The sequence below is a fragment of the Vicugna pacos genome, chromosome 4 (assembly GCF_048564905.1).
Source record: "Vicugna pacos chromosome 4, VicPac4, whole genome shotgun sequence".
In the NCBI taxonomy this organism is placed as follows: Eukaryota; Metazoa; Chordata; class Mammalia; order Artiodactyla; family Camelidae; genus Vicugna; species Vicugna pacos.
This window is the reverse complement of record NC_132990.1, coordinates 28,170,618-28,196,680: the sequence shown is the minus strand read 5'-3', so window position 1 is coordinate 28,196,680 and position 26,063 is coordinate 28,170,618. Positions and strand designations below refer to the sequence as shown.

The 26,063-nt window shown below is 35.9% G+C and overlaps 1 protein-coding gene and 1 long non-coding RNA gene across 5 annotated transcripts in view; one reads left to right on the top strand and one right to left on the bottom strand.

The window, feature by feature from the left end:
* PTPRD (protein tyrosine phosphatase receptor type D) overlaps positions 1-7,407 on the bottom strand; it is a 1,865,527-nt gene extending 1,858,120 nt beyond the window's left edge. For 2 of the 4 annotated variants that reach the window (XM_072959433.1, XM_072959445.1), the window contains exons 1-2: positions 7,340-7,407; positions 6,698-6,899 (exon numbers count right to left, since the gene is read on the bottom strand). The gene's annotated coding sequence lies outside the window, so the exon portion shown is untranslated. Of the gene's footprint in view, positions 1-6,697; positions 6,936-6,984; positions 7,046-7,339 lie in introns of those variants that run through there. The other 2 variants (XM_072959436.1, XM_072959438.1) reach the window with 2 other exon arrangements.
* A 137-nt stretch (positions 7,408-7,544) lies between these two features.
* Positions 7,545-19,293, top strand: LOC140696027 (uncharacterized). Its single transcript, XR_012071950.1, has 2 exons — positions 7,545-7,673; positions 18,909-19,293. It is a non-coding gene; the product is annotated as an uncharacterized lncRNA (long non-coding RNA).
* Positions 19,294-26,063: the final 6,770 nt, after the last annotated feature.

Sequence of the window (26,063 nt, the reverse complement as noted above, 5' to 3'; positions counted from 1 at the left end):
AAAGACTTTTAAGGGGACTAAAAAGTGAAACTCTTTAAAATTAAGCTGGAAACTAGAGAAATCAAGAGGTGAATTTAGGGCACATTTTTAAGTCGAAAAATAATCTAAAAATCCAAGTTAAGTTTCTACAAATTTAAATTAACACTTTTTTCTTCCTCTTTGGTGATTTGATCCAAAGTACATGTTACAGGGCCTCTTACGAAAATGAGCCATACATGAAAAGGTACTGGCAGAATATCCTTTTTCTCTCTGTCTATTCTCTTTCCTGGGAAAACCACTGCAATTCCCCAGTGATGATTTGGTTACAACTGAAACTTCACCACAATCTTTGACTGTAACTTGTATCATGTCCTATGAATTTGGAAATAGAAGGAATTGTTACATAAGACTGCAAATGCTACTGTGGTATGGAGATTTGTGTTTTCCATGTCTTGTCAATATGACACTGGTATAGTGATATGCTTATCACGCCCTACTGCCTGCCTGTCTACAACTTCGGAGAGCAGGGCACATAAACAATTAGCACTGGAGTAATCCAGCTTTGAAGATGATGAAGGGTGTCAACTAATTCCAGGGGCATATAGCATGGCCTACAGCTGTTAAATATGCAAGAAGGATTCCACCCTGCTTCCAGAAGAGATGCCTCTGACTCAGGATGACAGCCAATAAGAGGGGGAAAATGATGAAGGCATCCTTTACTGGACACTAAGTAGAAATCATGACCTTTATCATCAAGATTTGAGGTCTATGTACTAGAACCACATCTCAGAAATACAAGCATGGAGGAGTATCTTTTCTCCTACCTAAAGAAACGTCTTGGACATGTGGCCTAGACCAGTTCATTTAAAAACAGTAAACATTCTACTGCTCTTCTTTTTGGTTCTGTATTCTAAATTAACCTTTCCTAGGACTGGAAGCAAGCTATGTTCCAGGCCTTTGTCCTAAGATTTCCAAGATCATCTAATGAAATAAACAGGAGTATATCCTGTGATAAAATCCCATAATGCATGTGTTTAGTGGGTAAGTAGTAAAAAGGAGTATGTGCACAAATGCTTGCCTAGCTTTGTTCTCTGTGCTTCAGAGGGGGTCTCTTTTTCAATGCTACAAATTATATTTGAGAAATACAACTTTGGATAGTCTTTCAAAAGTATAATTCAGGATAGTTCCAATATACTGAATGCATAAACAGACATGTGCAACTGATTGCTTACATATTTGCATGCTTAAAGGGGAATTTTTATAAAAATTCACTAATTCTGTTTATAAGTGTAGTATTTTTTGTTCTTGGGCAAAGTAATGAAGATAGTGTCATAGATGCAATGAATCTTACAACAAAGCATCCCAGTTTAAGTTATATGCATGTAACTTGAAGTTAAAGTGGGTGCTTTTAAATAACCAACCATGTCATAATCAAATTCAGATTTGATCCTTTCCTTTTTTAGCACCTAATATAGGTAAGTACTAAACGTGCTAAGTAAGGTCTACAACAGCAGATGCGAAAGAACAGCAATCATGTTCTCTGCAACTGTATACATCTCAACCTTAATAATATTTAATTATTATAATGTGTTATTTAGAAAATACATAAAATTACTACAAGGGCAAGGCCTTGGTAACATGGTATATTGTTGAACTTTCACTGGATTTCAGGGCTAACCAGAGAGCAATTTGATACATTACACCCTAATATATGTTCTCTCTGACTACTCAATTAATGTACATACACTCCTAAAAATTTTAAGCACTCCATTTTCACTAAGTTCCATCTTGAACAGATGTGTTTAAACACATACATACACACATGCAAATATACACAATGAGAAGCAAACTCTATAATTAATCAGCTATAACTTGCACTCAGAAGTAAAATTTTAAATAAAGTATGATCACCCAGTCCCCAACAATTTAAAATATAAAATATTTATAAAGATATAGGTCACTTGCTACCACTCAAATATTTCTATCAGAACAGGAAAGGACTGCGCACATTGATTTTCTCAGAGGGGAAGAAGTTTCCAATTTCAACAATTATATACCATGAATTGTATCTAGGAATAAATTATTGGCTTTCTATTATAAAGAAAACAAGTACTTATAATTAACACAATATGTACTCTTTCTCTTTTCATTTCCCATGATTAGAAGTTTGGTCATTATAAAATATTTTTAGACAAAATGCATCGTATCCTACATCATCAATGGAATTTTTTAACAGATAATTTACTAAAAATGTATAAATTATTGTCTTTGTGTTTTTCTGCCAATGAAGTGCCTTAGATACTATTGCTCAGTGATGTAAAAACCTCTATGTAAACTTGGAAAATTTATCTATGTTAATAGTTTTTAATCTTTGAAGTCTTTAGTTTCCTCTTAAAAATACAGGAGGTGAAATACTTTTTTTCTATGGTTTCTTCTAGCCGTGACAGATACAACAGGTATTTCAGGAAAAAATATAAGTTAAATTCAAATGTGCATATTTATCTAAACACAGTGCTGTAAAATAGCTTATATGAAATAATTAAGAGAAGAAAAAAGGAAGCCAAAAGACACTAAACAACTCCTTTGATTTTTCTCTTTTCGTATCTTTCTGGTATTGAGTAGAATAACTAATCCAAAAATAACCTGTCTATACGCTGTTCTTTCACTAGCAATAGAAAACGTGGTTTAGAGAAAACTTATCAACACTGTCCTTCCATAATCTACATCCTTCTCCTCCAAAACCACTTCAGATAAATATTCAATCCACAGAGCAACAGTGTCCAAGCATTGCCAATATAGCTTCAGGACAATTTCCTTAGCCCTCTTTCAAATAAAGTAGCTGTCCCACTCCCTATATGGATTCTCAAGCTGGCATATGTAATCAGACAATTTGCTGAATACTAGCATTAACTATATTAGTGATTATATTAGCTTTTCTCTAAAACTTTATTATTGAAATAGTCTCAAATAGTAGGTCAATTTTTCTACTTGATAGAGAAGAAAACCAGGTAAAGAAAGTTCAGGTTACCTCCCTAGGGTCACACAGTCAATTATAAGGACGAGAGGAAAAATCAGGACTTCCGATTTTACAATCACGTTAAGTGTTCACTTGGTGGGTAATGTTCATTTTTACTTCTTTATTCATTTTCCTTCATTCAGCATATTTTTAAAGTTTTGAAGAAACATCCATTATTGAAAGTATAGTTAACTTCTCCATTGTTTAATTACAGCAGTGGAAATTCATTTATTCTTTATGAATGGCAAATTGCTTTTAAAAAAGTTGATTAAAACCCAGTGGATTGGCAGTTGTCATGATGAATGCGTATTCAAATACATAAGAAGATAAACACATTTAAATATATCAGGAGATAAAAAAATCCTTTCACCCAACTTTCACTATAACTTTAAATTAAAATTATCAAATATATATTTTCACATAATTTGCATCATTAAAGTTTATTAAATTCAGTATAAGTGTAAGTCCAAAAAGACATTACTGAAATTAAGATATTTTCTCCAAACAACAGAGGAATCTTGAAATAAAGTTCTTTGTTGTATTAAATTTGAAAGATACATAGACATACAGATATTCAATTAGGCAACCTTGAAAATCACTTTTTTTCAAAAATCTCTAAAAAAGAAGACATTAGGTGAGCAAACTTAAAATGTGTAGCATCCATTTCAAGTTACCTGCTTTCACATTTCCATATAAAATCCATCCATTCCCCACCTCTTCCCATAATCCAGCCTTAGAAATGCGGAGATATTGAAAGTTACATCAGTGATGCTCTTCTAACTACAAAACAATTTACACCAGTGGTAAGCACAACAATTATCATGTGCAATATTAGCCATTCCTAAAATTTCATCATAGTATCCAGCTAATTATTTTATATAAACCAGCAGTATGTTAGCTTTTTTCTTACACTTAACCTTACTAAAGAAAAACGTCCTTTGACCTTGCAGTTTGCATCTGCACCCTACTAGTAGTACCCAGGAGAGATAGGATGTCATTTCACAGAGGGAAAAAGAAAATAATTTTTAATAATAGTTCACACTTCCAATATCACATCTAATTAACAATGTCTTACTTTCTAAATTAAGTTGTAAGAAAATAATAATCACATCCAAAGGGTTCCATAAAATGTTAAGAAAAACCATGTGCTCTACAATACCATCTTTAAGTATTGACAGTTACAGGACTACACCTGTTAAGTTTATGTTAATATTAAAGGAAACGAAAAGTATGTTTGCCTTCACCAACTGCAACTGTAAGCAAAGGCAGGTATACAGCACTTTATTAGTCAGAACTCCTTTAGTAAGCACACATTTAGGGGAATTAATCATTCATTCCCTACAGACTGCTTATGTATTTCATAGGGCCATTATCTGATCTGAATAACAAGAACAATTGCATAATAAAACACATTACTGCTGACACCAGCAACTTTTTTTTTTTCAACTTTAAAGTTGCAACCACCGCTGTAATGCAAAAAAAGCTGGTGTGGAAAAAAAAAACTGACAATTTAATCTCTCCATCCAGTTTTGTCTTTTTTCTCTATTATTATATAGAAACAGTGATCAAATAAAACATAAGCAAGCTTTACTAGAAATGGTTTTAATCCAGGCTATCTTCCTCAGCACTGTACCATAATTAGAGACAGAATCTGTGTTAGATTAGTTTTCATGTTAATTGTAAATCTTTCAGAAATTCGAACAGAATCAACAATTCTGTCATGTCTTTTCTTCTGTAGAAAATGTGTCTTATGGTAATATATGTAGAAGTATATATGAACCACTCTTAAATTCTGCTACTTCAGTACAGTCTCACCTTTTACTTGTCAACATCTTTTCAAACATCAGATAGGCTTTCAGATATTTGAAGTTACAAATGAGTATTTCATCTGCTATAATCCAAATCTGATCAACTGAGGGCTTCATTTTAAATTACTTAGATTCACTTTAAACCAATAATAGAAATGGCATCTGAGAGCAGTAATACCTCTAAGAAAACCCAGTTGGATAGGAAATAAAGTAACATGCAAGAAAACAATGACATATGTTTCCCAAATGATCTCCATCTATGCTAACTTCATGTCAACAAATTCATCAATGGTCCTGTTATTTCATTACTCTTAAAACTTATGTCCCAAGACATTCAGAGCTTCTGACATTAAATAACTGTAACAACTATAAAAGACTGTTTCCTTTTTAAAACCATCGTACATTAATTCAGTCTTAATTTTTAAAAAGAATCAATGCCATTTGAGCATAGCTGCTTTTATATATTTACTTGAGTAAACATAAAGGTATTTTTTTCACTTTACCATTATCAACAATTAAATATAAGAAAGCCCATAGGTATTATTTGATAGCAAGGCATTTTCTTAAAAATAAATTATCTATGAGGTAAGTGGTTTTAATTTTTAATCTAGTTTCTAATTCTTGAAGGATTTTGATTAGAAAGTGTATTTTATACTGAGGCAGAAAATTGAAAGTTAAAGACAAAACAAAGTTTTTCTAATCACTATTCTATGCTAGTCAGTATGAGTGCTATTATGTCAAAGAACTTTGAATCTGTTAAAAATCAGCTCTGTGTTAGCTAAATTGCAATTCCTACTGTATCTTCTGTATATGTAACAATGTAATAAGAATTAGATTCAGAATCCATTTGGCAGGGATAAAGAAAAAAATGCTGAAATGTTATTGATTCTCTCCCTCTTGTGCAAAATAAACTGACTCAACTATATTTTTCCTGACATAACACAAAGGTTTTATTTAGATATTACAAAATATTGGCAAATGTTAAACTGTATCTCTCTTTTTTTTAGATATCATTAACCCTTTCACAGAGAGAGGAAGAGTGTCCTACTTGTTTTTACAGAAATGCTGCAGCTACTGACATGGTGATGTTAGCCCCAAGAGGAATACTGCCTGCAAAAGTTTTTGATGCAGAGATATTCAGCCCTAGGAGACACCTTAAGCCTGTCACTGGCTGCTGAGCCCCTGTCACAGTTTATAACCTGCTGTGTCAAAGTCACAGCTTCAGCTCCTGCCCTCTCCAAAGCATTTTTCACATTCTCTCTCCACATTAATTTCATCCAAATTTCTCCAAACTAGGCTAGTTCCACGATTTTCTTCCACATCTCATCTACCTACAAGCCTAAGGAAACCTCAACAAGGTTTCCTTTCAGTTTCTCAAACCACCTATATTAACTCTCTTGACCCAATTTTTTTTTTTAACAACCTCTCTTCAGAACTAAAGATGAAACGAGCAACCAAGTGAAGTCAGAGAAGGATGGGAGTTGGTATGGATTCAGGCTGAGGTTGAAGGTAGCAAGAGAAGTGAACCAGTAGGGTTAGAAATCTCAAGCTTTTTTTCCAGGGAACCATCCTTAAATCTTAGAATCAGCCGTTTCACAAACCAAGCTTCCCATAGCCCTTGAACAACAAGCGTTTAAAAATCAGACCCCCAGCAAGGTTGCCCATACTGAAGTCTGCTCAATGCTCTTCCTCAAAAAAAAAAAAAAAAAAAAAAAAAAAAAGCTTAGCACGCCCCTTCTCAATTAAACCACTTCTCAGTTAAGAACTAGTGAAGTTATATAAGTCAACTTCTTCCCCGGTAAAACGAACAAACTGTCCATACCGTTGGGCGAAAAGCATTCACTCAGCAAATACCTCACTTTAGACACAAGAAATAAAGAAGCAGTTTACTTACTAAAGCAGCCGCTCCAATCCTCCTTGGAAACCCTGAGGAGTCTTCTCTTTTCTTTCCTACCAGTCAAAGAATTGTCTTTCCATTCCACACAGGCCCAGAATAAACGGCAAGAAAGGACAGCACAGGCACAGCCGCCCGTCGGGCTTTGGCTTTGGTCGGGTGCTCCGGCTTCGGTTTGTTTGAAAAGTGGGATCTTCTTTTCCTGAGGGAGGGGGCGGAGGCAGGAGAAAATCAGGGCGCTCCACAAGCTCGCCGGGGTCCTGCGAATTATTCTGAAGGCAAAGTACCTGCACTCTCCCCGCGGAGGCTGCCTGTCAGCGCGGCGCGCAGGGGAGGAGGCTGAGGAGGAGGAGGAGCAGCGGGAGGGCTCGGGCTGTGAGGGAGCGCCGGGCGGGGGAGGCCGGCGAGCGGCACGCGGAAAAGCCGGGAAACCAGCCGCCGTCAGGGCGAGACGCTGCCCCACGCGCTCGGGGCGCCGGGTGCGGGCGCGGCTGGCGCGGCGGGGCGGGGAGACGAGGCGGCGAGCATCTCCCTGCCGCTCCCGCACTCGCTGGCTCGCTCGCGCTCCCTCTTGCTCCCGCTCGCACACACAGGCACACACCCCACGTCTCCGGCAGCAGCCGCTCCGCCGCACGCACTCACCTGCATTTCCTTAACGAGCCACTTGATGGCTGCCAGCGGCGCGGGCCCGGCTCTGGCAGGCGGGAGCCGGGGTGGGGAGGACGCGGCGGGGAAGGCTCCGAGCGCCCGCCCGGGAGGCGGCGACGGCGGCGCGGACGCGCGGGCTGGGGCGGGAGGAGGGGAGTTGCGCCGCGCCCCGGAGCTGACCGCGCGCTGACCCGGCTGACCTCGCGACCCGGAGACCTTGGCAGGGTTCCAGGGCAGAGGTCAAAAGCGGTCGGCGCTGGGAGAGGAGGACATGTCAGGCACGGGCTATTCCCGACCACTAAAGCCAAGCCACAGAGGACTTGTCCAGGTGTGGATCCCAGTTGCGCTTCTTCAGGTGTTCGCGTGCTTTCGGTTATTCTAACGGTTTTTTGTTTGTTTGGGAGGGAAGCTGGCGGTAAGGGTTAGGGGTGGAAGGCTTCCAAATGCAAGGGGCAGAGATTTAATCTGCAATACAGTCGTTCCTTGGGAAGAGCCCACTTTAGTGAGGAGTGAGGAAGAGGAGCAGAGGCTGCGTGGCGCCGGGGTGTTGTGTATCTCAGATACAGCATGTAGTTGTCAGTCGGGGTGCCTGGCAGACTGGCTGACACGCTTGAGGGAGAGAGAGGGCTCTGCCCAGGTGGTAGTTGACAAGGGGAAAACCTGTAAAAGAGTTGCTGGGAAACAGCCTCGCTGTTGAGGAGAGGACACGGACACTGGGGAGAGACGCTGGGGGAGCGGTTTCTTCTCCACCTGCTTGGCACCCCACTCCACCGGAAAGCGGCCAGTACCACTAAGGTGGTGTACTAAGGACTCGGGAAACAAGGGAAGAGGAACTTCGGCCCCCTGAGCAAAGCTAGAAAAGGGGCCTGAAGCTGGGGAAGGAGACGGCAGGATGAAAGAAAAATTTAGCAAAAAGCTTTTATCAATTATCTGTCATTTATGTCTGATCAGAGCATACAGATAAGGCAATAAATGTGCTCTCTTGCTAAAGAGAGAGTAATTCACTACGTTGGTAATTAAAAAATAATAATGATGACGATCCTGTTTATAATAATGCAACAGAGAGCTTTTCTGGTACCTTTCGGTACCACAGGAAATGTGCTGTGGACACAAACAAAAAGCAGTGAGCCATCTACTTTCCTTATATGTCCATGTTCTAATAGCAGAAATGTCACTTTCTCCTATAGAGAAATACAGCTTAATCAGTATAGATGACATTTACCCCAGGGTCTTTTCACCTTTTTCTTTCATGCCTGCTTCATTGCTTGCCATATCCCTTTGCTCTTCAGGAGTGACCCTTCTTCTGAACCCATTCCTTGCCAAGCTCCTTGCTCTGCCTCTTTAAACCCACAGAGCTCACCCATTCAAGAAGGTTCACAAGCAGACAGTGTCACTTAACAGCTGTTCTTGGAAATGAGAGGATATAAACCAAAAAGAATTCTGTGCATACAAGTGTGTGTGCATATGTATTGCATGTCTATCTTTGCAGTTATGGAAAGAACCTGCCCCCCTTATGGTGCAGTCTGTGCAAGGCGATGACTAACTCATTCTCTCTTCCTTTCCCTCCTTCTCTCCCTCCCTCCTTCTTCCTCTGCACAAATACACACCACTCGCCCCTGTCTCAGTTCCTTCCTGTCAGTGTTCAATAATGGTTTTACGTGAACTTTCTATTAGACAGCCTCTGACTACCAAGAGCGGGCTGGAGTGGATTGGTAGGAGAGATGCTGGGGCTCAGTGCTGCTGCTGTGTTTCCTGTCATCACTCACTCATTACATACACTACTGTACTTAAAGCCAAGTGGCAGCAGAAATGATTTCCTCTCTTGCAATTTGTAAGAATATATTTGCCCTCCCCCCGGAAACACATATAATTAATAATAAAAGAAATAATGCATCTTGAGACCATGGGAAAAGCAGATGGATGCTGATGTGGTGGTATTAGTCACCTTTTCTGTTGTTGCTGCAAAGACAGTGTGACCACTTTTCTCCCTTTCTGCTGCTTCTAGTGGGTTAAGCAGAGCATTTGGCCCTTTTACTGTGTTCTCTTTTCCATCTTTCCCTTGACAATAGTTTGTGTATTTTAAATAAAGATTTCATTCTGCCAACCCGCAGGAAGCTTTTAACAAGATGCAGCTGAGCGTATCGATATCGTATCTTTTTACTGCTATATGGGGGTGTTCAGCAATTTGAAACTCCTCTCAACTTCAGCTCAAAGCTGGCATCTCATAGACACACTGCTCCCTGGGGCTGATTTACTCTTACTTGTATACAACTGTCTTTTGGTGTCCTCTAGAAGAACACAGGATTCTTTAAACAGTGGAAGAGTGAGATTTAAAATCAGTCCCCTTCCTGCTGCACCTCTCTCCTCTTAATAACGCCACAGATGTTAATTGTGATTAGCTTATTATAGAGATTTTATTAGTGATTCATTAGAGTTGGACTGGGATATCTTTCCTGAAGATTATGGCTCCCAGCCTGAAGAGTTAAGAGAATTTCACTAACTACCTATCTTCACCTCCTGTAATATGGTTTATTTTTCTTTTTTAAATAAAATGGTAGCTTTAAGTGTTCTCTTCGAGTTATTGTTGCATGTATACTTTTTAAAAGGAAACCACCTCTTTAAATTGGTCACTGAACCTGTGTTTGAAACAACCGTAACAAAAGTGAAGTAGACACTTAAAAAAAAAAAAGTAAAGTGGAATAAGGTAAAGCAGCATGGCCCTCAACATCAGTCATTTAAGATATTAGTCTCTTTTGAGATTATCTTTATTTTATCACATTACTTCATTTACCAAAACTTCAGTTAGCCTTGTTCTATTTAGGCTTATAATTGATTTTAAAAGCTTGCTGTTCACAGAAGAAATCTCCAAATTTCCATTTGGATTTTGGATTTTTGAAAGAATTAAGGTTTTTTTTTTTGTCTTAGTTTTTGAATTAAGCCAAACAGTGCATCAAAAGCAACCCCACAGCAATAAATTCCAGTTCTAATATGTCCTTTAAACATACTAGTGGCATCATGGACAACCTTCCTAATTATTCACCACTCCACACTGTGGAATTGAAAATAAAGAGATAATAGGGTAATAAGGGAACAAGGAAGAGCAAGTAACTTGTTATAAAGGAGATAATGATCGGAAGAGGTAATTCTGTGACCACCTGACGGGTGGGTTTGATTTGTCAGTAGTAGTCTCTCACACTTTACCATTTTGTTTTTCCCCTTCAGTCTGCATAAATGGTAAACACTTATTATTTCTTCCTTTTCTCCACCGTTGCTTCTAAAAGCATGCTGATTGGCAGAAACTACAAGTAAGAAACAGTTTTATATTGATAATACAGTGTGAACTCATGCACTTAATGAGCCAGACTGCTTGTATCTATTTCACACAAGATAAGGATAATACTCTGTGCTTCACCTTTCATTTTGGTCAATGCAGACAGAGTTCTAATTGACTAAATAGGTCTAATTTACCTAATTTGTTACAGATGCTTTGCTACTGAGACACTTGCTTAGGAAAACTTAAGACACAATTGAAAAAAACGTGTTGACTATACTCAATTTAAGGAGTCTTAAGGAGTGGAGTCATAGTTACATGGATTTATAGTTTAGATGTTATTCCACTGAAATCACCATGTGGATAATGCCATGTTACACAAAATCTAAATGCTTAGGAAATAGGGGTTTTGATATAATTTGTACAGTTGCGTTTTCATTTGAGTTGATCATCTCTTCCTCACCCACCTCCAACCCCAGATCCATCATTTGCCCTTCTTTGTGCCCTAGAGGTTAACCTCTAGTTGCTTCATGTACCTGGTTTCCCTTGCCTTCTGGCTTTTGTTGGAATATTTCCTTTGAGGGCAGTCGGAGAGGAAGGTGGGGATGTTCTTGTTCCATCTGCTCTATAACTTAGCACTGTGGTTCTGTCTGGCAGGGGCTGCATTGCTGTAAGAAAACAGACCTTTCTTGTCACCAACATTCTGTAGCTCCAGGTCATATTTGCCACTAATAACAGCATCGTATCCCTTGCCCCTTTGGCTTTCCACTATGGCTAGAACCTAGGATACTCACTATCTCTATTAAGTTCCTCCCAGCTGCTCTTCTGGAAAGTATCCGTTTTTTAAATTCTCTCAAAAATCACTCCTGATTGTGCCTTTTGTTTCCTTCAGGTACTCTAACTGATACATTTGTGTTATTTAAAGTATTCAAAGATAACAAGAAATATTTTATTCAGTTATTTCAAGTTTTAATATATTGTCTAGCATGAATAGAAGTGCCAAAACCTGACCATTACTCAAACTGAAAATAACTTTAACATACTACAAAAAATATTGATAGTATAGCTGATCTATACAGTTAAATAATAATGTATTAGTATTTTCCATAGAGGTATCATGTCTCTCTGTGTTAAATGAGCCAGATTTGTCAAACTTACAAAACTGTCTCAGTTTTTCTTAAACATGTATCTCAGTGCTTTATGGTATATGATTGTAAAGCAATAATAATATATAATAGTAACACATGGTTTGAAGGCTAGTATTATTTGGTGAAGCACATTATGATTCCAAAGGCACTGTGATTTTCATCAATTTTAAGAAACGAAATGAGTAAGGAAGCCTATATGAATCCATTCTGCCAATTATTGAAAGAAAAGCCAATAATGAGGATGTAAAAAGGTGATCTAAGTTACCAATGATAACTCAAAATAAGTGCCCCACACATGGAAAAAGAACAAGTGAATATGAATACAAATAATGCAATCCACCAAGTTCTTTTAAGCAAACATTAAAATTAATAGTATCATATAAATCAACAAGGGTGAGAGCACTTTCTTTAATTAAAGTAACATATAATTTGAGAGAGACTATGTAATGGTTCCTATGGATTTTTGCTCTATTTTTGAACTTAAAAGTTAATAAAAAGGTATCAAATGCAAGATTTTACCTATACATCTATACTTAAGTCATTGTAAATTTGGCTTCTTCTGTATCCTGACAATTTTCTTTTATAAATATTTTCTTTTATAAATTAGACATAAAAATGATTGCAACCATATATGGGCACACCACGTGTGTGTACATACTACTTTTCTAAGTTTTTAAAAGTGCATTAACAATATAGTGACTAAAACTAAATTTTAGAGCTAAGAAATCTGAAGTGCAGAAAACTGAGGTTGATGAGCTGACCAGGGGTCAAAAAAGTTATAGTAGTGTTTATTTTTATCGCAGCTTTTATGTATATTTTCAAACATTAAAATCGTAGATTTTTAAAATAAAAGCAAAAGAAAGAAATAGGAAAACCGTATACTCTGGGACTCTGCTTTTTAGCCTTCTATATTTTATAGGTCATATGCAAATTAGAAACTTATCTCTTCTTTGTGGAAGGATATCTAAAGTAAATCAAAACAACAATTCCATCTAGGTTTTAAAATTATTTTTCCATATAATTATTAATATCACAACACAACATATTTGGCCCAGAACCTTCACCTTCCTTCCTATTTTACACTAATAAACCCAGTGCGTGTGAAATTTTCATTTTTATATAAACAGTGAAGTCCTGCTATTTCCAGGCAATTTTCTTCCTCATCATAATTTAAGGAATCATTTTAATGTAAGAACATTTCATATATACACATAATGTGTGTTTTATTTAAATTTGGGGGTTTTGTTATGTAAATTACAATGTATTTTTTCATGAGCCCCATCTCATTACATTTTATGAAGAAAGTATTAAATCTTTAAGCAAAACTTAAAGGAGTCATTGAACAATCACTGCTATACTTAAACGGGGAAAACATAAAGACTTCTAGCAGGAAGTCTTCAAGTAAAGATGATAAAATGGTGTGCCTAGTGAGGAGTCATCTTTATAAATTTGTTTTACTGTTCCTAATAGTAATCAGAATTCTCATCAGTTTCATCTAAGCTATAAAAAATGCAGACATAATAAGGACATAGAGCATGAATATGAATGAAATGGGGAAAGGATTTATTAATGCTAGTGTTCCCCACCGAAATCTCTTCCTGTCACCAGGGCTGTTTTTCTCAGACACACGCACACACACCCATACAGATGCACTCAGAGCACATGAGGTTGTACTTTCCTTACTCAGCTCTTGTTTCTATCCTGCCATCTAAGGCTTTTGCCACTCTGGTTCTCAGAAACTGGAGTAGTGGAAGTAATCTAGGAATGGAAAGACTCAAATCAGGGATTTGGAGAAACACGGAGTGGAAAGATAAGATTTAAGGCAGTTATAAAGTAAGAATCTCTCAAGCGACTATGACATGTGGGAAAGTTGGAAAGAAGAGAAAAACATGTTTTGTAGAAGTGTCACTGAGGAATGTAAATCAGGGCCTCCCAATAATGCTTTTGAAGGGCCCAGTATCAAAGACTGGATTGCATTTTTAAAATGTTTTTAAAAGACTTAAATTTCCTTGGCCAGTCAAAAATTCTTACTCCACACCCTAAGAAGACTGAAATTTTTTGTGGTTTTACACCCACACACATATATACACAGACGAATGTTGTTTTCACCCACACAAATATAGGTTGCATCATTTCTAAATTGATTTTAAAAACTGAAAAAAAATGCTCAATATTGCTAATTATCAGAGAAATGCAAATCAAAAGTACAATGAGGTATCACCTCACACCAGTCAGAATGGCCATCATTCAAAAGTCCACAAACGATATATGCTGCAGGTGTGGAGAAAGGGGAGCCCTCCTACACTGCTGGTGGGAATGTAGTTTGGTGAAGCCATAATGGCAAACAGTATAGAGATTCCTCAAAAAACTAAAAAAATAGACTTACCATATGATCCTGCAATATGACTCCTGGGCATATATCCAGAGGGAACCTTAATTCAAAAAGATAAATGCACCCCAATGTTCATAGCAGCACTATTTACAATAGCCAAGACATGGAAACAACCTAAATGTCCATCAACAGATAACTGGATAAAGAAACTATGGTATATTTATACAATGGAATACTACTCAGCCATAAAAAATGTCATTTGCAGCAATGTGGATGGACCTGGAGATTGTCATTCTAAGTGAAGTAAGCCAGAAAGAGAAAGAAAAATACCATATGCTATCACTTATATGTGGAATCTTAAAAAAAAAAAAGACAAAAGAACTTATTTACAAAATAGAAACAGAATCACAAACATACAAAACAAACTTATGGTTACCAGGTGGGGAAGGGGTGAGAAGGGATAAATTGGAAGTTTGAGATTTGCAGATACTAACAAATGTATATAAAATAGATAAACGAGTTTATACTGTATAGCACAGGAACCATATTCAATATCTTGTAGTAACTTATGGTGAAAAAGAAAATGAAAATGAATATATGTATATTCCAATATGACTGAAGTATTGTGATGTACCCCAGAAATTGACACAATATTGTAAACTGACTATACTTCAGTAAAAATATGTATTTAAAAACCTTATTTCTAAAAGATACCAGCATGACTTTAATATAAATGGAATAAATATATAGTTTCTATATTTGAAGTATTTTTCTAAATGATATCACAATATAAATATATTACTTAAAATGAAGTTTTAAACATTTTCAAATCTTTAGTGATGATCATATTTTACTCAAGAGAAAATGTTTATGCATTATGAATATTACGAGTATTATATAATAAATAATAAAATGCTTGCTTTATTTTAACATAATTTATTTGTTAGAAACATCTATAAACACTTTCTCTCATTTGTATTCTCTAGTAGAAACGTAAAAATTATTATTGAAAGCCACATTATTTTTGAGGAACCAAATCAGTACTTCTTAGATATTTTTCTATCCAAAGGCTCTCTGCTCTCACTACTTAATAAGTCCTATGCAAGCCTATGATACACAAAAGTCTAGAATATACTCATCCAAGCAAAAGGGATATTAACCCCATTCTCCATCCTTTATTGTATCTCAATTCTGCCAATAATAGGTGGCAGTTATGTAGGTTCAACAGTCATAAAGGGCCATCATACAGTTTGTTGAAATACATCCTATGTGTATTTTGGTGTAGTAAAAAAGGAGGTACCGAATTCCAATGGACTTAGCCAAAAACATCTGTGGGAACTTACTGTACACAAAGTAGATGGTGTATGTGTGTAAGGGGCAGGGGGGTGCAAGTAAATGACTAATGCCTATAAACAAATATAATTCAGAAGTCTGGGGGTACATGATTAGATTTAAAAGTTTTAACATGAAAATTTAATCAAATTCACCAGGCAACCTTGCAACCAACAATGCAATACAGAATATTCAAAAAATCCACACGTCAGCAAGTTGTCTAAATACTAAGCCAAAACTCCAAACTGAAATTATTGATGGAATATTAAATTAAAAACAATTCTTCAAAATCTCTGGAAATTTAGTAAGATTGCTCTCAACTACTAAAATTGAAAGAAATTAATTAACCATTACCTGTGTTGATAGAACTATAGACAAATGAGATACATATGGCTAATTCTTCAAAATATAACACAGTGTCAAGGAAAATAAGCAAAAATATTCTGGAAGAAACTCACTAAAATCTTCATATTAATAGGGATAGCAATGCTCTGTGAGGCACTGAAGAAACCTGAGAAACGACATGAAATGAAAAGTACCATTAATAAGCAACATTGCTGGAGGTTAAAACAAGGGATGAGGGTTCCTTCTATTTGCAGTAGGTGGCAGCAAGGGCTAGTGACTAATAAAAGCAAAGAAAATTTGTAGGTCCACATATCAACGTGCTCTTTTAAAGATGAGTAAATAAAATTTTGCAAAATAATGCGAAGATCTGGAGGAAGCTATTGCTTGAAACTATGTTTAAAAATGAACAGAAAATAGAAATTTCAGAAACGTGAAGGCGGATAATAGACTACAGCCTAAAATTTAAGTTAGCTTTCTGAGAAGGAGGGAGATATAGAAAGAGAAATAGTTAACAATTAAACTTTAAAAAGCTAAAAATTAGTCAATAACATGAGAATTAGAAAGCAAAATGCAACAGAAATAGCAGAATTCATAATGCAGAAAATTACAGTTGAACAACAAGATTTCTATTCAGTGGTAAATATATTTTTCTCAAAAATATTTAAACACAGAAACACTTTTTAATATTAATTAAAATGCAAAAGATACATGTAAATATATATATATGTATGTATGTGTGTAGATACCTATATATGCATATACGTGTATCTGTATAGCTGGATATATATATACATATCTATTCATCTATCCTAGTACTGTATTATATATGCAAAGGAAAAGATAATATGCATTGTAACACCTTGAACTATTATTATTTTTGTATGTATTTTCACTACTAGAAGTATGTTTTAAATATATATAATTTTAAAATGTCCTTGAAATATATCCTGAGAGTAAGTGCTTTTTGTTTTTAAATGTTCCCATTGCTTCCAGTAGAATATATATAGATATTACAAAAGACACTAAATCAAAGTAAGTACCATATGCAAATTTTTACAGTACTCTTCAGTGGAGTTTTGTAATACCTTTTCTATTTTTCATCTTATTTTCTGCTGTATATATTACATAGTAAAAGATGGTAAAACTAATATTCCATCTTGTTTGAAAAGCTTTTACAAAATTAAAATTTGAAGAAAGTTTGCATATTTTCGAAATATCTCCAGATCTTCCTGCTGTAATTATGTTTCTCTTGACAAAGACCATTTCCATTCGTAAAAGGAACAAATTGATAACTGAATAGGGCCAGAAATAAAATAGTTCAAGGAAGTTCAAATATGTGGTCTTTGAATGTTTTGCACAAGCATATTGTTTTTCTAAGTTCAGTTAAGTGATTCAGAATTGTGCTCCAGGAATAACCTTTAAAATTGAAAGGTGCATTTGCATCAAATTGAGTGGCCAAGTAAAAACTGAGGTTTTAACAATTCTAATTGAAAAGGTTTTAAAGTAGAAAAGAAATAGCTCATAATATGAATACATAAATGGTTGAATATTTTAAAAATAATTTGGTTTTCTTCCAATATTAAAATAGTACTTTTAAATCTCATAGAAAGTGTATATCTGCACCCTATTGATTGTGCATTATAAAGATTTCATCATAAAATACCATGATATAACTTACATGAATCACTCTACATTTTCTCAACAAAAACCTATGATTTTTAAGCACAGAATGAGAATCATACAGCTCATAGCAAAATACTGAGTGCATAATGGTTAAATTACTGCCTTAAATCAACTTGATGACTATGTGATTTCAAATTTAATTCTGATCAACTAAAGTCAGTAGTATTCTGACTACAAAATATGCTCCTATCAGATACTTCCTAAAGAAAGCCAAGGTAAGTGAGAATAATTTCACTTATTTTAATTTTTAGTTTTATAAGTAATAAGATATTCTGAATCAGTGTTGTAAAGATGTAGTGGTTAATCTGAAAATCCTATTTTCTGAAACAGAAAACTGGGGAAGGAAAAAGAGGGAGAGAAGTTATTTATCCTTGTGGTTAATCTCTATTATACTACTCCATATCATTTTATACTTAAAATGGAAATCTCTTAAGGAGAGACAATGCTATAATACAGAATGCTGTGGGTTACTTTTTCCCCCTTTTGGGCTGTTCAAGTCCTTTTTCTGAAATCATTCTTCTCCATGGTAGAGAATTCCCAAGATAAGGAACTGACTTTTTCTATTACAAGTGTCAATTTTGTAAGTGGTTTTAGTGGTTTGAACATTTGTCCAAGAGTAACAAGAGAGAAACCACCAACGTGTATCATATAGACCACCAAAGAGCCATCAGGCACAAGTGGCTTTCAGTCACCATCAACCTCAGCTGTCTGAAAATACAGTTACACAAATTTTGCTTGCTATTAACAAGACTTTTCTTTCTGCTTGACTTTACCTTTCCACATTTTAATGTTTACATACAAAGAGCAAACACTAAAATGCTAAAATAGAGTGCCAAATCTGTTAAGACTGAATTATGTCAACAAGCCCTATCATCTCGCAAGTCTGTTTCCTGTTCCCATTCTACAGAAGGTAAGAGAAGGTAAGATTTACTTTGTGGAAAAGGTAAGTAGTAACTTTAGTAAGAGAGAATGATCTTCCTTAATACAGTATGGAAACAGTGCAATGTGAAGGTTATGTACGTGGGCTCAGGAGCCAAACTGCCCAGGTTCATTTCCCTGTTTTCCTACTTGCTAATCTGGGTAAATAATTTGGTCTCTCTGAACAGTAATTCCTTCTATATAAAACTTCCTACTGTGTAAAATGGGGGTAATAATAAATTTCCTTCAATCTCTTCCCCTTTAAAATGCTAACAATCATTTTCCTCACAGGACTGTTGTGAGGCATATCATATGTAAAGTACAGGTAAATGGTAAGCAGTATATGAAAATTAACTCTTGTTATTATAAAGAATATGGATGAACTGTACTCAGCCTCATTTGCCAGATGTTTTATCTTTTATTGCTACTCAAAGTAGTTAAATTTGGAGGGCCTGCCAAAACCACACCCCTGCTTTGAAAATACTCCTTCCCAATAGCTCCCACTAATGGCATCTTATTTGCACCACCTTCCAGGTAACCATAGCCCATTGCACCAGGAGGGGAAAGCTGAACTATGAGAAAACAGAACATCCTCTTATTCCCTACATTCCATCTTCCAAGGATTTCAATGACAAGATTCAGAAAACATAGCCTGAAGGGGATCTGTTGGGAAACTCTGAAGTCATGCAGATTTGGGGCAGGCGAACCTATTCGACCATACATTAGCAGAGAGAATTGACCACAAAAGGAAAGAGGAAGAGAGAGCCTGGAAGATGGGGAGAGAAAAGAGGATATGCAGCCATGAAGAGAGGTATGCCTCAGCTCCTGATTTTCCTGCTCCACCTTTAATTAAGCGTGTAGTAAGGCTAGATAAATTTGTCTTCCCTCCTTGAATTCTAATAAAGATATCTCAACCTAATGGACTTGAAGTCGGATGAGTGATTTCTATTTCTGTCAAGTAAATGATCTCTGCTTCAAACAGATGTTTTTGTATTGCACAACTATACGCAAAAAGTTCTGAAAAAGATGTATGAAGTGATGTGTAAGTGAACTGTGGGGGAGGGGCAGTGTGAGCTGATCACAGGCCAAGCATCTCTGTGTTAAAAAGGAACCTAGAATAATTAATTTCTCTCATATCAGCAATGGATATTTGGAAAGAAGCCTATAAAGAGACCCTGTGAAACAAAAAGATACATTTTTGCAGAAAGGGACAGAAATGTTTAGAAGGGACAACCCAAAACAAGTAAACTCCTACAAGAGCAGGTTTAAGGGAGAAGTTGACAAGATGGTATCAGTTTACCCGAACACTTGGAAAAAAGGAATCAAGGTAGAAGAATAATGATCATGATGATATGATGACAGCTGAACATTAGTGACAAGGAGTAACTTTATAGGGAAGCTGCAAAATATAGAGAGTTCAGAGGGTTACATTTGACAGATTGCAGAAGACTCCCAATTTCGCCTTGGACAAATGACTTTACACTCCTACCCTCAGCTTCCTTATTCAAAAATTGGATTAGACATGGTTACATGCAGGGTTGTCATAAAGATTAAGAATAAGGACTTTGTTCTCAAACAGACCCAGGTTTCTATCCTGATCCATAATAAAGGCTCAGTCAGCTGTGTTTGTTTATTATTGGTTTTGGTTTTGCTTCTTATAATGATTTTTATCTTCACTTCCCAATACAAGGGTTATTCATGAAAAGAGGACTGGAGATCTAGCTTGAACTATCAAGCTTTAAACAACAGGAAGATTTTACCCTAATCTTTTATTAGAATTCATTATTAAATTTTTACTGTTTATCCACATTGCATGTTGTTGTTCTAAATAGCACATGAGATATTGAGAAACAAGAGACCTCAGTAACAGCTATTTGTTTATGTTTTGTAATGTAACAGCTCTCAACCCTCCATATCACTCAGTGCATAACTCCTAGCTTTGTTCATGTGTCTGAAAAGTTGTCATGTCCTCTCTATTCAGTTACAATAGGGACTCTTAGTTTACAAGTGAAATCTTAAATCTTTAAGGAATTCTGAAATTAATTCATAAGAAATTTTACAATTTCTTTATGATCCATAAAGATCATCATCTTGGGAAGTCATTTAATCTCATTAACCATCCGTTTCCTAATTGGTAAGGTAGGATTAATAACAACTGACTCTTAATATGTCATCAAGTTGTTGTGAGGACAAATACAAGTCTCTCTGGCAAAATCTTGGAAAATGTATACAAACTCTACAGCCACCATCATGAAAGCAAACAGCTCAAAGTGCTAAGCTTTTTCAAAAATTCTATATAATTAGGTCCATTTCCATATTACATATATTTCAAACCGTTTCTCTAAATTCAGCTCTCTGTATTCATCATAAATCCTATAAAGAAGTAGTGTAGAAGAGCATCATCATGTGCGTTAAATAATGTCAGTCCGCAAGTGATAACTTAATCATCAATGTGAGCAATTCTGCCCTTCCAGTGATTCATGACCAGCCAATTTGCATTCAGAATCCTTTGAGAATAAGACACACAAATTCCCTTGGCACTGGCATTACACGTTTTGGTATATGCCAGTAATTGCCTATTCAATATCCATTCTCATTGTCTTTCTTATTAACTGAGTTTGCTGGGGGTGTGGGAATGAACCCAGATAAAATTGGTCATCTTACTAACACTGGCAGCTAATGGTGGGCATAACAATTTTGGCAAATTAGATGCAAGAATCACCAGTTGGAGCTTCCTGGAAATATTTGCAAAATGAATTTTGATATAGAATGAATTTTTGTGTCCCTCCAAAATTCATATGTTGAAATCTAATCGCCACTGTGTTGGTATTTAAAGGTGAACCCTTTTGGAGGTAATTAGATCATGCACCTGGAGCCCTCATGAATGGGATTAGTGTTCTTCTAAGAAGGGGACAGACAGCTAGCTGATCCTTTTCCTTCCACATGAGGATACAACAAGAAGTTGGCAGTGTCTAACCTGGAAGAGGACTCTCATAGAACCCAATCACGCTAGAACCCTGATCTCAAGCCTCTAGGCTCCAGGACTGTAAGAAACAAATTTCTGTTGTTCATAAGCCAAACAGTCTATGGTAATTTGTCATAGCAGCCTGAACTAACTGAGACAGAAATATTCAGTTGCCAAAGCTCTCTTTGGCCTTTTCAACTTCCACTTTCTTCTTGCTGGTAACACAGGTACGATGCCTGTAAGGTTGAAAGACACAGAGAGCAGTAATGGGAAAAAAAAGAAAAATGAATCTGAGGTATCTCCTGTCACCACTGAGACACTTCTCTAACCCTGGACCACCAGATCCCTAAACTTCTTGTTTCATGAAAAAAGTGAGTCTTTATCAATGTAAGGCACTATTGATTGGAGAGAATTCCTACAGACAAAAGTCTTTATCACTAATAGTGGAGTCACCTTCGGTATTCTCATTTCAAGACATACATGCATCATGATTAAATTTATTTTTATACTATCAATATTAGGACGTAAAGAAGAAAAATACAAATATTTTAAGATAGATGGAATTCAAGATGTTATTTGGGGCTATATCAAATGTGAAAATGCACAAGAGGGAGTAGAAAACCAAACAGAACAAATGAGTCAGGTTTAACTGAACATAGTTGACCCCGTTTCAGTCTGAGTAATTCTCCTTTTAAGTATCCCCTGAAGAAAACAGCAATGGAAGTAAAAGGTTTTTCTTTAGTTAAGGCAATATGCACATTTTTATAACTTCATACACACACCCATATAGATAGATAGATAGATAGACAGATAGATAGATAGAGACACATGCATGTATATATTTATAAATCTATGAATTATGTTAAAATGTAAGAAAGTGAAGAGAGAGATAAATAGGCACAAGATCTGAAAAGGAGGAACTACGTCATTTACCAACTTAATTCCAAAAATGTTTTGCTTATCCCATTAATTTAAGGCCACTTGCTAAATTTGTCACAGCAATTTTATGAATCTACATTAGGAAAATAGAAAGATAAAAGCACTTACAGCAATTATACTTTTGAAAGATTAACCAATGTTTGTTCTTTCTAAATTACACAGAAGCAATTATTAGTCAGTCTTGCTAAATTGTGTATCTTGAATCACTGCTTCATAATATTTTGAAGCTAAACAGAAATTTTAGGAGTATGTCGTTCAAATTCTTTATTTCCAGTATGAGAAAACTGAATCCTGGAACAATGATGGTGTTCATTCAATTTAATTATTAAAAAAAGTTGACAGCAGGATTAATATTTCCAGTTGCCAACAGGACTTGAATTGCCTTCTCTCAACTTACTGTTAAAAATATGTGACTATGAAAATGTATGCATGAAAATCATACCAATGCATTATGGTTCTAGAGGTCTAATATTGGAATCTAAGAAAATCAGACACATGAGACTATAAGGAAATTTTAGAATTACTTATTCACCTGGATGTAGGAAGGGGCAAATTATCTTGAATTGCCTTATAGTTAATAATCTTTCTCCTATTTCCTCTCCCAAGCTAATTGTTAAAATAATAACAGACATTAAAGGCAGTTTCTTGTTGAATATTAAATGAGATTATTTTAATGTTGTCTCTAAGTCTGTGTAAATTATGATGAGACATTTTATATCACTTGTTTACGTATCATGCCCTGGATCCATGAGATGAGTGAAATTTGCAAAGTTCTTACCAGTAAGATTTTGTCTTTGTCTTTCTAGAGTTTCCTGGGGCAACGCAAATGCTAGGCAAAGTTTCTCTGCAGTAACACAATGAAAACCAAAGATTAGTGAAGACTGCAGACAATAAGGTTGACAAATAAAATAATGATTACTTCTCATGAAAACAGCTTGCATAACATCATCAACTCACCTATTTTTCCCCCTGTAGATTGTACATTAACCAAAAGAGCAAGCAATGATCACACAGCTTTCAATTATTTTTTGAGAGAGTAAGAGTTGTGTTAGCTTCAAGACATTCTCCTCCTTTAATCCACTGTTCACAGCTAACTCTGTCCTTCTCTATCCACTCAGGGACTCAGTGGATATAATTTCTAATATAAAACATAGCCGAGGATATACGCATTACATACCTGAAAAAAGAATCAGTTCAAGATAAGCATTATCATCAAGGTCTACATAAGAAGAGCTAGTCCATGATTGGAGAGAAGTTAAGAGACTTGAAGAACATTAGTTCTTTCTTCTATTGGGTGAACATATTATCTAGCAGAGATTAAAAAAAACTAGACAAACAGACTATTCACTCTATTACAATGACTTATAATCTGTGCTCCATGATATTTCAAGGATTTTGAAAATGCCTTGAAATTTTATGTAAGTTTGTATATTTGCACTTATCTATATAGTACAACACTGTTTACTGAAAGCAGAAGAAATTCAACTCAAAATTTTTTATGACAAAAGATAGATGTATTGTCTAATTAACAACTAAGACATGTCTACAATGTATCTGGAAAATAATTCAAAATTAGATCCTTATCTCACACCATTAAAACATTTCAATTGAATAAGGAGACTACAGAAAACTTTAAAAGCATAGAGGTATTGGAAACATAAACAAATGTTATTTTCCAATGTAGGAGTTAGAAAATCTTTCTAAGGCATTAATGAATTTAGAAACCATAGTGGTAAAGATAAATTTAACAAATAAAACAAAATCAAAAAACAAAACAGACAAAACAACTATGAAATGTCTATATGGTGAAAGATCCTCACAGACAAAAGTGGAAAATGCATTGGTTCAGATTCACCGAGAAGCAAACCTGAACTCAGAACTGGGGATGGAGGAGGCTTCGGGTCAGGATATACGAGACAATATGGACTGGGCAAAGAAAGGAGATTTGAGTAGGAAGTGTCTTGACTTTCAATTGCACAATTACAATTTTCACTAATCTGATAGAGAGTCCTCAGTCCAAAGTCACACACAGAGGACCACCAATTCTCACCGAAACAGACCTGCCTTAGTTCCCCACCTGCTCAGTCACTGGTTCGGAGCAGCTCCTGGGAAGCATCTTATGTTGAACCTGGCAGTTGCCCCAGGGCAGCAGCAGTGGGGACCATGAGTCAGGATTACTCCCCGCAGAGGGAGATCCAAATTGCTGTTTCAATAAAGCCTCCTATTTTCTTCTGTTTTTAAAAACAAAACAAAGCAAAAATTCACCTGGGTAATCATAAAAGGGAGTTGTTGTGAGTGGTTAACAAAGTGTAATGAGACTGTCATTTTACATTTGAAATCTTTGGGTGCGTTTTGGAAATAAGTTTTGCGAAATAAGGCAAAATATCTAATGAAGATCTTATACATTTTACTTATCAGAATGGCATATAATATAAAGATGCTGAAGTAAGTTGTTGCAAATATATGCTTAAAGAGTAAAAATTAATATTTGTCTAGTACTTCACAGTTTGTGAAGTATGTGTATGAAGCGTTTCATTCTCAGCGGCTTACTAGCTGAGTCTGGTTCTGTCAAGGTCCTCTGCAGCTTGGTGGCACTGAACCAGTCACTTAACTTTACTGTTAAATGAAGACAGTGGATTCTCAGGCCTCTCTCACAGGGATTTTGTGAAGATTGAATAGTAATGTGCAAATGAACATCCTTTTTTATAAAATACTATGCAAATGTCACTGATGATCATTCAACAAAAATCACCATTTGCTTTATTTTAAAATAATTTAACCATCAAGCAAAAGCCACTGAAAACAGCTGTGCTAGTTTCTCAGCTGTCATAACCCCATATTTATCAAATTAGATAAAAATCAGGGAAATGTAGTTTAGCATTGTTGGGTAGCTGTATCAGGTAATGAAAAATAATTTGTTCAATAAATATTTGATCTGTCCTTGCCTCCATCCAACTAGATCTCAGTTATGATTCATTTTCTACTAGGGACTCAGAATAGTTTCCTAGCTCAACTTTTTTTCATTTACCTGATTCCATTTCCTCCTTGGTTTCCTGTTCCCCTGTCCATGGGAATAGGGAAGACTGATTTCTTTCATACTTCATAATCTTGGGATGAAAGAAAATAAGGCAATTAAAAATTTTTAAAGATTTACTATTATATGCACTCTTCAAAAGGATATATATATATGTAAAAGATAAAAATTCTTAACAACTCCCAACTATTCCTGAACCAGTTATGATATTCATATATTTGTGAACTATCACATTACTTCATTTATTCATCTACTAACATATTTATTTTGTGCACCTAGTATGTGCCAGGCATTGTTTCAGGCAGTAGGGACTGAGTAGTGATTAGACATAACTTACCTTTAAGAGTAGGGAGACTATTTTAAAAATTCATATGTACAAATAAGAAACCTTCAAGTGCTTAGACAATACTTATTAAGGAAAATAGTAAGGAAGTAAAAATCATTTGAAAAAGAGCTACTGACCAGTGGTGGGTGGAGAAGCTTGAGGTCCAAAAAGCCCTCTGGAGATTAGCGAGTGACTAGTGAAGGATTAATTCAAATTGAGACCTAAGTATTGGGAAGGAGCCAAAACAAAAACAGGTACTGAGCAAAAGTGTTCCAGATGGCAGGAACAATGTTGGCTTGTGTAAGTGAAAGAAGGAAGACTGCTAAGACTGAGAAGCTGAGGAGAAAAGGGGAGGCAGGAGTGAGAACTTCTGGGGCCAGAGACAAGTATAAGGTGTTTAGAATTTACTACTCCAAGTATGATAGC